Source organism: Haematobia irritans, chromosome 2, assembly GCF_050003625.1.
Source record: "Haematobia irritans isolate KBUSLIRL chromosome 2, ASM5000362v1, whole genome shotgun sequence".
Lineage (NCBI taxonomy): Eukaryota > Metazoa > Arthropoda > Insecta > Diptera > Muscidae > Haematobia > Haematobia irritans.
The window spans coordinates 141,775,829-141,787,113 of record NC_134398.1 but is presented as its reverse complement, the minus strand read 5'-3'; positions in this window follow the sequence as shown (position 1 = coordinate 141,787,113).

The following is an 11,285-nucleotide window of genomic DNA, read 5'->3' as shown; positions in this document are numbered from 1 at the left end:
CCTATATATAATTATGGACCGATATCGACCAATTTTTGCATGGGAGTTTGAGGCCATATATTAACACCACGTACAAAATTCTGAATCAGATGAATTTTGGTCTTCCAAGAGGTTCCGGAGGCCAAATGTGGTGATCGGTTTATATGGGGGTTATATATAATTATGAACCGATGTGGACCAATTTTTGCATGGTTGTTAGAGACCATATACTAACATCACGTACCACATTTCAGCCGGATCGGATGAAATTTGCTTCTCTTAGAGGCCTCGCAAGACAAATCGGGGGATCGGTTTATATGGGGGCTATATATAATTATGGACCGATGTCGACCAATTTTTGCATGGTTGTTAGAGACCATATACTAACACCATGTGCCAAATTTCAGCCGGATCGGATGAAATTTGCTTCTCTTAGAGGCCTCGCAAGCCAAATCGGGGGATCGGTTTTTAGGGGGGCTATATATAATTATGGACCGATGTGGACCAATTTTTGCATGGTTGTAAGAGACCATATACTGCCACCATGCACCAAATTTCAGCCGGATCGGATGAAATTTGCCTTTCTTAGGGGCCTCGCAAGCCAAATCGGGGGATCGGTTTATATGGGGGCTATATATAATTATGGACCGATGTGGACCAATTTTTGCATGGTTGTTAGAGACCATATAAAGGGTGATTCTTTTGAGGTTAGGATTTTCATGCATTAGTATTTGACAGATCACGTGGGATTTCAGACATGGTGTCAAAGAGAAAGATGCTCAGTATGCTTTGACATTTCATCATGAATAGACTTACTAACGAGCAACGCTTGCAAATCATTGAATTTTATTACCAAAATCAGTGTTCGGTTCGAAATGTGTTTCGCGCTTTACGTCCGATTTATGGTCTACATAATCGACCAAGTGAGCAAACAATTAATGCGATTGTGACCAGGTTTCGCACTCAGTTTACTTTATTGGACATTAAACCAACCACACGAATGCGTACAGTGCGTACAGAAGAGAATATTGCGTCTGTTTCTGAGAGTGTTGCTGAAGACCGTGAAATGTCGATTCGTCGCCGTTCGCAGCAATTGGGTTTGTGTTATTCGACCACATGGAAGATTTTACGCAAAGATCTTGGTGTAAAACCGTATAAAATACAGCTCGTGCAAGAACTGAAGCCGAACGATCTGCCACAACGTCGAATTTTCAGTGAATGGGCCCTAGAAAAGTTGGCAGAAAATCCGCTTTTTTATCGACAAATTTTGTTCAGCGATGAGGCTCATTTCTGGTTGAATGGCTACGTAAATAAGCAAAATTGCCGCATTTGGAGTGAAGAGCAACCAGAAGCCGTTCAAGAACTGCCCATGCATCCCGAAAAATGCACTGTTTGGTGTGGTTTGTACGCTGGTGGAATCATTGGACCGTATTTTTTCAAAGATGCTGTTGGACGCAACGTTACGGTGAATGGCGATCGCTATCGTTCGATGCTAACAAACTTTTTGTTGCCAAAAATGGAAGAACTGAACTTGGTTGACATGTGGTTTCAACAAGATGGCGCTACATGCCACACAGCTCGCGATTCTATGGCCATTTTGAGGGGAAACTTCGGAGAACAATTCATCTCAAGAAATGGACCGGTAAGTTGGCCACCAAGATCATGCGATTTGACGCCTTTAGACTATTTTTTGTGGGGCTACGTCAAGTCTAAAGTCTACAGAAATAAGCCAGCAACTATTCCAGCTTTGGAAGACAACATTTCCGAAGAAATTCGGGCTATTCCGGACGAAATGCTCGAAAAAGTTGCCCAAAATTGGACTTTCCGAATGGACCACCTAAGACGCAGCCGCGGTCAACATTTAAATGAAATTATCTTCAAAAAGTAAATGTCATGGACCAATCTAACGTTTCAAATAAAGAACCGATGAGATTTTGCAAATTTTATGCGTTTTGTTTAAAAAAAAAGTTATCAAGCTCTTAACAAATCACCCTTTACATCGTTATTGTTTTTTATACCCTCCATCATAGGATGGGGGTATATTAACTTTGTCATTCCGTTTGTAACACATCGAAATATTGCTCTAAGACCCCATAAAGTCGTGGTGAAATTCTGAGTCAATCTAAGCATGTCCGTCCGTGAGTCCGTCCGTCCGTCCGTCCGTCCGTCTGTTGAAATCACGTTAACTTCCGAACGAAACAAGCTATCAACTTGAAACTTGGCACAAGTAGTTGTTATCGATGTAGGTCAGATGGTATTGAAAATGGGCCATATCGGTCCACTTTTACGTATAGCCCCCATATAAAGGGACCCTCAGATTTGGCTTGCGGAGCCTAAAAGAGAAGCAAATTTCATCCGATCCGGCTGAAATTTAGTACATGGTGTTGGTATATGGTCTCTAACAACCATGCAAAAACTGGTTCACATCGGTCCATAATTATATATAGCCCCCATATAAACCGATCCCCAGATTTGGCTTGCGGAGCCTCAAAGAGAAGAAAATTTCATCCGATCCGGCTGAAATTTGGTACATGATGTTTGTATATGGTCTCTAACAACCATGCAAAAATTGGTCCATATCGGTCCTTAATTATATATAGCCCCCATATAAACCGATCCCCAGATTTGGCTTGTGGAGCCTCTAAGAGAAGCATATTTCATCCGATCTGGCTGAAATTTGGTACATGGTGTTGGTATATGGTCTCTAACAATCAAGCAAAAATTGGTCCACATCGGTCAATAATTATATATAGCCCCCATATAAACCGATCCCCAGATTTGGCTTGCGGAGCCTCAAAGAGAAGCAAATTTCATCCGATTCGGCTGAAATTTGGTACATGATGTTGGTATATAGTCTCTAACAACCATGCAAAAATTGGTCCACATCGGTCCATAATTATATATAGACCCCATATAAACCGATCTCCAGATTTGGCATGCGAAGCCTCAAAGAGGAGCAAATTGCATCCGATTCGGCTGAAATTTGGTACATGGTATTGGTATATGGTCTCTAACAACCGTGCAAAAATTGGTCGACATCGGTCCATAATTATATATAGGTTAGGTTAGGTTAGGTTATGTGGCAGCCCTATGTATCAGTCTCACTTAGACTATTCAGTCCATTGTGATACCACAATGGTGAACTTCTCTCTTATCACTGAGTGCTGCCCGATTCAATGTTAAGCTCAATGACAAGGGACCTCCTTTTTATAGCCGAGTCCGAACGGCGTTCCACATTGCAGTGAAACCACTTAGAGAAGCTTTGAAACCCTCAGAAATGTCACCAGCATTACTGAGGTGGGATAATCCATCGCTGAAAAACTTTTTGGTGTTCGGTCGTAGCAGGAATCGAACCCACGACCTTGTGCAGGCAAGGCGGGCATGCTAACCATTGCTCCACGGTGGCTCCCTAATTATATATAGCGCCCATATAAACCGATCCCCAGATTTGGGTTGCGGAGCCTCAAAGAGAAGCAAATTTCATCCGATCCGCCTGAAATTTGATACATGATATTGGTATATGGTCTCTAACAACCATGCAAAAATTGGTCCACATCGGTTCATAATTATATATAGCCCCCATATAAACCGATCCCCAGATTTGGCTTGCGAAGTCTCCAAGAGAAGCAAATTTCATCCAATCCGGTTGTAATTTGGAACATGGTGTTAGTATATGATCTTTAACAACCGTGCCAGAATTGGTCCATATCGGTCCATAATTATATATAGCCCCCATATAAAACATTCTCCAGATTTGACCTCCGGAGCCTCTTGGAGGAGCAAAATTCATCCGATCCGGTTCAAATTAGGAACGTGGTGTTAGTATATGGTCGCTAACAACCATACCAAAATTGGTCCAATCACACAAAAATTGGTCCATATCGGTTCATAATCATGGTTGTCACTAGAGCCAAAAATAATCTACCAAAATTTTATTTCTATAGAAAATTTTGTCAAAATTTTATTCCTAGAGAAAATTTTGTTAAAATTTTATTCGGTTCATAATAAAATTTTCATCATTGTCAAAATTTTATTTCTATAGAAAATTTTGTCAAAATTTTATTTCTATAGAAAATTTTGTTCAAATTTTATTCGGTTCATAATCATGGTTGCCACTCGAGCCAAAAATAATCTACCAAGATTTTATTTCTATAGAAAATTTTGTCAAAAGTTTATTTCTATAGAAAATTTTGTTAAAATTTTATTTCTGTAGAAATTTTTGTCAAAATTTTCTTTCTATAGAAAATTTTGTCAACATTTTTATTTCTATAGAAAATTTTGTGAAAATTTTATTTCTATAGAAAATTTTGTTAAAATTTGTCAAATTTTATGTCTACTTTGTCAAACTGAATTATATACGTATTGGATCGATCTTTTTTGATTTAATATGTACCACGTATGGACTTACACACAATTTAGAAGATGGTGTTAGGAGGTTTTAAGATACCTTGCCATCGGCAAGCGTTACCGCAACTTAAGTAATTCGATTGTGGATGGAAGTGTTTAGATGAAGTTTCTACGCAATCCATGATGGAGGGTACATAAGCTTCGGCCTGGCCGAACTTACGGCCGTATATACTTGTTTTAACAAAAATTTTTGTAATTTGAAAACCCTTCTCAAAAGAACTTCCATGGAAGTGAAAAAGTCAAAAGACACAGGGTAAAATCCAAGCGGGGATGATATTTATTTTTGTATACCCTCCACCATAGGATGGGGGGTATATTAACATTCCGTTTGTAACACATCGAAATATTGCTCTTAGACCCATAATGTATACATATATTCTAGGTCGTGGTGAAATTCTGAGTCGATCTATCTACGTCTTCACTTCCGAACGAAACAAGCTATCTACTTGAAACTTGGCATAAGTGGTTGTTATTGATGTAGGTCGGATGGTATTGCACATGGGCCATATCGGAACACTTTTACGTATAGCCCTCATATAAACCGACCCCTAGATTTGGCTTCCGGACTCTTAGAGAAGCAAATTTCATCCGATCCGGTTGAAATTTGGTACGTAGTGTTAGTATGCGGTCTCTAACAACCATGCCAAAATTATTCCATATCGCTCCCTAATGATATATATGTTAGCCCCCATATAAACCGATTTCCAGATTTGGTTTTGGAGCCTCTTGGAGCAGCAAATTTCATCCGATTCAGTTGAAATTTTGTATTTTGTGTAAGTATATGGACACTAACAATCATAGAAAATTTGTCAATATCGGCCCATAATTATATTTAGCACCCATATAAACCGATCCCCAGATTTTACCTCCGGAGCCTCTTGGAGGAGCAAACTTTATCCGATTCGGTTCAAATTTAGTATATTATGCTAGTATATGGCCGCCAACAACCATGCCAAACTTGGTCCATTTCGGTCTATATTTATATATAGCCCTACGATAAACTGATACCCAATCACACAAAAAATGGTCCATATCGGTTCATAATTGTATAACATATAGCCCCATATAAAGTGACCCCCATATTTCAATTCTAATTATTTATTATTTTTTTGTCTAATATATACCACGTATGGACTACACCCAGAAAGTACAGAAAGTACCTTCGAAACTAAAGAAAAAAATGTTCATCAATTTAGTTTATCCATTTTATTCCCATTGAGTTATTTTTTGTGTGAAATAATAAAATTTTTTTGTTTCACTAAAAAATCCTAAACTAAAAGAAGGTAGGAATAGTTCATTAACTAGAACAAGTAAGGAAAGTCTAAAGTCGGGCGGGACCGACTATATTATACCCTGCACCACTTTGTAGATCTAAATTTTCGATACCATATCACATCCGTCAAATGTGTTGGGGGCTATATATAAAGGTTTGTCCCAAATACATACATTTAAATATCACTCGATCTGGACAGAATTTGACTTCTACAAAATCTATAGACTAAAAATTTAAGTCGGCTAATGCACTAGGGTGGAACACAATGTTAGTAAAAAAATATTGGAAACAATTTTAAGCAATTTTAAGGAAACTTCGCAAAAGTTTATTTATAATTTATCGCTCGATATATATATGTATTAGAAGTTTAGGAAAATTAGAGTCATTTTTACAACTTTTCGACTAAGCAGTGGCGATTTTACACGGAAAATTTTGGTATTTTGACCATTTTTGTCGAAATCAGAAAAACATATATATGGGAGCTATATCTAAATCTGAACCGATGAACCAAATATGGCACGCATAGCTACAATGCTAATTCTACTCCCTGTGCAAAATTTCAACTAAATCGGAGTAAAAGATTGGCCTCTGTGATCATATGAGTGTAAATCGGGCGAAAGCTATATATGGGAGATATATCTAAATCTGAATCGATTTCAACCAAACTTGGCACGCATAGCTACAATGCTAATTCTATTCCCTATGCGAAATTTTAACTAAATCGGAGTTAAAAATTGGCCTCTGTGGTCATATGGGTGTAAATCGGGCGAAAGCTATATATGGGAGATATATCTAAATCTGAACCGATTTCAACCAAATTTGGCACGCATAGCTACAATACTAATTCTACTCCCTGTGCAAAATTTCGACTATATCGGAGTTAAATATTGGCATCTGTGGTCATATGAGTGTAAATCGGGCGAAAGCTATATATGGGAGATATATCTAAATCTGAACTGATTTCAACCAAATTTGGCACGCATAGCTACAATGGTAATTCTACTCCCTGTGCAAAATTTCAATTAAATCGGAGTAAAAGATTGGCCACTGTGGTCATATGAGTGTAAATCGGGTGAACGATATATATGGGAGCTATATCTAAACCTGAACCGATTTCAACCAAATTTGGCATGCATAGCTACAATGCTAATTCTACTCCCTGTGCAAAATTTCAATTAAATCGGAGTAAAAGATTGGACACTGTGGTGATATGAGTGTAAATCGGGGGAACCATATATATGGGAGCTATATCTAAATGTGAACCGATTTCAATAAAATTTGGCACACTTAACTACACTACCAATTGTACTCCTAGTGAAAAATTTTAACCAAATTGGGGTAAAACTCTGGCTTCTGGGACCCTATCGGGCGATATATATATATATATATATATATATATATATATATATATATATATATATATATATATATATATATATATATATATATATATACTTCAAAAACACCTCCACAAATGTTCTCGCAAAGATGTTTTTTATTTTAACTACTAAGGAAGCTCTTTTAATTCAATTTTTTTGTAACTCGCTTTTTTCATATTTTTGAAAGGAAATTTTAACTTTTTCTGTTTCAAATAGGTTAAAAACAGAATAAGGATTAATAAAATGGTACAAATTATAATTTTTTTTCGAAAAAAATGCAAAATCCATTGCTAAAAAAATGCAAATTTTTGAAAATATTTGATGTCAAACGTTTCAGACAAGCGGTACAATGCTTTAAAAATCATAAAAATTTATAAAAATTATTTATTTGGCTAATTATTACAAAATTTTTTAATTTACATCCAAAACACTGAATTTGGATCACACCTTTAGAAGTTCTGCAAATTCAGTGCAACGGCATTTGAAATGGTGGACATCTATCCTATGACATGCCCGTGTTAAATTCATCGCTTTTGCGCCAATTTTGCACCACTTCCGGATCCAGAAAGAACATTTTCACTACTTGTTTGGTGACGCTTTTTTTGCCGAAGATAAATTTAAAAATGTTACCTATGAAGACTAGATCAGTTTCTGGATTTATAAGAACCATTTTTGTTTAAGTTTTAGAGGAATCATTAACATCCCAACAAAAAAATTTGGAAGTACTTCCAAAAGCACAACTTTAAAAGCACTTCGAGAAGATGTACTCCAAATGATGTTCTTTATTTTAACTACACAGGAAGTTCTTTTCATTCAATTTTTATAACATGCTTTTTTCATATTTTTAATGGGTAATTTTATTTTTTTTTTGTTTCAAATTGGTTAAAAACAGTTTAAGAATTCATAAAATGGTGTCAAATTATTTAAATTTTGTCGAAAAAAATGCTAAATCCAATCTGAAAAAATTGTGAATTTTTGAAAATATTTGAGGTCAAACGTTTCAGACATACGCTAGAATCCATTAAAAATTATAAAAAGTTATAAAAATTATTTATTTGACCAAAAGTCACAGAATTTTTTAATTTACATCCACAACGTTGAATTCGGATCACACCTAAAGAAGTGATCCAAATTCAGTGCACCGGCTGTTGAAATGGAGGACTTCCGTCCTATGACAAGCCCATGTTAAATTCATCGCTTCTGCATCAATTTTGCACCACTTCCAGATCCAAAAAGAACATTTTCATTACTTTTTTGGCGACGCTTTTTTTGCTGGGATCTCTTGTAAGTGTGCAAGAAAATTATGAAATAACGCCTTGATTTGAAATTTAGAATCTGTAGATTTGAGATGATTACGAGAAGTAAAATCTGGCAATTTTTCATTCAGTTTCAAGCAATTTTCATGATTAGTGCGCCTTCTGTACCCTCAAGAAGTGAAATCGGTCTATATAGAGGCCTTACCAAATGGACCGATAAAAACTAAATCCGATACACGTTTTTGTGAGTCTAAAATACCAGTATCTTTACAATTTCAGGCAAATCGGATAAAAACTACGGTTTCTAGGAGTCAAATTGGGAGATCGGTCTATATGGGGACTATATTAAACCATTGACCGATACTCACCATTTTCGACACACCTCTTTATGGTACTAAAATAATTCTAGATTTCAAATTTCATGCAAATTGGATAAAAACTACGGTTTCTATAAGCCCAAGAAGTAAACTCGGGAGATCGGTCTATATGGGGGATATACCAAAATATTGACCAATATACGCCATTTTCGGTACATGTATTTGTGGTCCTACAATGCCTCTAGATTTCCAATTTTAGACAAATTGGATAAAAACTACGGTTTCTATAATCTCAAGAAATAAACTCTGGAGATCAGTCTATATGGGGGCTATATCAAAACATGGACCGCTTTTTTTGCCGATACTCACCATTTTCCTCACACCTCTTTATGGTCCTAAAATACCTCCAGATTTTGAATTTGAGGCATATTGGATTAAAACTACGGTTTCTATAAGTCCAAGAAGTAAGATCAGGAGATCGGTCTATATGGGGGCTATATCAAAACATGGACCGATACGCACTATTTTTGGCACACCACTTTATGGCCCTAAAATACCTCTAGATTCTCAATTTGAGCCATATTGGATAAAAACTACGGTTTCTATAAACCCAAGAAGTAATATCAGGAGATCGGTCTATATGGGGGATATACCAAAACATGGACCCAGGCTCACCATGTTTGGCACACCTCTTTGTTGTCCTAAAATACCTTTAGATTTCCAATTTCAGGCGAATTGGACAAAACCTACGGTTTCTATAGGTTAGGTTAAAATGGCAGCCCTATTAAATTTCAGGCTCACTTAGACTATTCAGTCCATTGTGATACCACATTTAATTAACTACCTATTACATATGGACACTTCTAGTCTTAACCACTGAATCTTCTCTATTATTTACTTTTGTTGAACCAACCAGATTGCTCAAAAACATTAACAAACTGCTTAAGTTAACGTTTTCCAGGTCCGCCAGTAATCTAAAGCTACACAGAAAAAAATATCACCAGAATATTTCCAATTAAAAAGTTAATTGAAGTTGAATGTTTTTTCAATTAATAAATTAATTGATACAATTAACTTTTTAATCAAGGTAGGAACATTAGGTTAATTAAGTCAATGATTGAAAATTTTAAAATTTTTAATTAAAAAATTAATTGATAGAATTAACTTTTTAATCAAATTCAGAAGACGAAGTCAGTTAAAAAAAGTGATGAACATTTCTTAATCAAAATAAAAATTCTAAGCCAATTCAGAAAGTAGTTGAAAATAGTTACCTTTTTAAATAAAAAATTAATTGGGGTTTGCATTCAAAATCAATTAAATTTTTAATTGAATCAATTAAAAAATTAATTGAAAATTGCTAATGACATCAATTAATTTTTTTATCAAGGATTTTTTCTATGCCCAATTAAAACTTTGATTGATACTATCATTTTCGTGATTGAAGACATTTCAATTAAAAAATTAATTGGATCAATTAATTTCGTGATTGAATCAGAAAAATATTTTTTTGTGTGTATATGCTCCTAAAATTCGCTTACGCCTTACACAAAAAGCAGGACACTCACACATGAGGTGTTTAATTGATTCCTTTTCCTCCACATCATGACAGCTTATACAATAGTCATTATACTTCGCACCTATAGTTTTTGCAAATTCGCCTATCAGGCAGCGACCCGTTAGAGCAGATATCAGGAGTGCTATCTGACGCCATGAGAACACTAGCATATCTAGTGTGCGGTTTAAGTTTAAATGGGGCCATATTTGCTTGGTGTCGTTACAACCCTTGTAATTCTCCCATCGAATATTGGCCATCATAACAGCCTTCTTACGCAGTAAGAACTTGCAGGTGGCCAGAGGCATACCTACAGATTCTAGTTCCCCTGGTATGTTCCTATGGCCAGGTACCCATATTAGGTGAATATTGTACTGCTCAGCCATCTCTTTGAGAGATTTGCGGCAGTCTACGGCCGTTTTCGAGTTAAGGAACACAGAGTCCAAGGATTTTATTGCAGGTTGACTGTCTGAGTATATATTAATGCCAATATTTGTTGGAACATTACTTCTCAGCCAATTCGCCACCTCTCTTATTGCTAATATTTCAGCCTGAAAAACACTACAGTGATTAGGTAATCTTTTCGCTATTCGAATTTCCAGATCTTTAGAATATACTCCGAAACCCACTTGTCCATTCAATTTGGAGCCATCAGTATAGAAATCTCTATATATCTTTTATTCCCCGGGGTCTGTGTACACCACGCCTCACTGTTGGGAAATAGAGTTTCAAACTTTTTGTCGAAAAGTGGTTTTGCCAGGGTGTAATCCACTACGTTAGGCACATCTGGCATTACTTTGAGGACCGAACTGTGACCGTAAATTTTTTCCGACCACAGCGATAGCTCGCGCAACCGCACAGCCGTTGTTGCAGCTGACTGTTTGGCCAAAATGTCTAAAGGCAATAGATGCAGCATGACAGTTTCTATAAGCCCCAGACCCCAAATCGGGAGGTCAGTTTATATGGGGACTATATCAAAACCTGGACCGATATAGCCCATCTTCGAAATTGACTTGCCTGCAGAGAAAATACGAGTTTGTGATAAATTTCAGCACGATTGCTGCATTAATGAAGACTGTAGCGTGATTATGCCAGACAGACAAACAGACAGAAGGGCATATT